General features: G+C 26.5%; 1 protein-coding gene across 4 annotated transcripts in view; it reads left to right on the top strand.

Moving 5' to 3' along the window:
* The window catches only part of LOC106472358 (protein Gawky-like), an 88,387-nt gene that overhangs the window by 76,524 nt on the left and 11,001 nt on the right, over nt 1–862 (top strand). The gene's annotated exons all lie outside the window — the stretch shown is intronic.

Raw genomic sequence — 862 nt, 5'->3', positions numbered from 1 at the left:
AGTTAACACTTCTAACTTTCAGTATAGTGTTTATGTCTTCACAAAATTTAGCAGTCTTTCAGTTAATATTATAAGTCTTTCACATACAAAAAAATCATATTTTTTAGTGATGTATTTTTAATAAAATATTTGTCCATGAATATACTGAGTATTTGTTTTGAATAGTATAGTCCGTGCAAAGGAATTTTCTTGTTAAAATTAAAAATACTTCACTCATCTCAAAAATCTCAAATTTCCTTTGTGTAATCCATAAAACCTTCTAAATGCAATTAAAACGTTTTTTTTTTCTAGTAAAACTTTATAGTTTTTCTGTTATTTTCTCTACCCTTTCTCAAAACAGGATCGATCAATTCAACTGACCTCGTAACCACCAAAAAATAAATATAATTATCTTTTTTTTTTTCTTTCTAAAATGATTTCAAATTGTAACATGAAACTACATTTATTTATCCTAAGTAGCTTTAAGTACATAACAATATACATCTATTTATAATTAAATTTTATTCTTTTATTGCCCTTTGAACCATGTCTAACTATATAATATAAGTTGTAAATCACTCGGGAAATGTGCAGCTCACGTTACACTAATGAATTACATTACCCATGAGTTGCTCACATGTGTGCTTTGTGAAACATTTTTATTATAATATTATTATTATTTATTTTATCTAATCTAATGTTAAACATAAAAGGATTTCTATTTTTACATTTTATTTAATTCATTAATTCTGAGCTGGTTAAGAAAAAATTGGGAAGTTTAAAGAATTATAAGGCTCCTTGACCAGATAATAATTTCCTAAGGGTTTTGAAGGAGGTGAGCCACTTGCTACTATTTTTTGTCAGTCCCTGAATAGTGGGCAGG

This window comes from Limulus polyphemus, unplaced genomic scaffold, assembly GCF_000517525.1.
Source record: "Limulus polyphemus unplaced genomic scaffold, Limulus_polyphemus-2.1.2 Scaffold119, whole genome shotgun sequence".
Classification (NCBI taxonomy): domain Eukaryota; kingdom Metazoa; phylum Arthropoda; class Merostomata; order Xiphosura; family Limulidae; genus Limulus; species Limulus polyphemus.
Note: the sequence above shows the minus strand (reverse complement) of the source record. Positions and strands in the feature narration are given on the sequence as shown.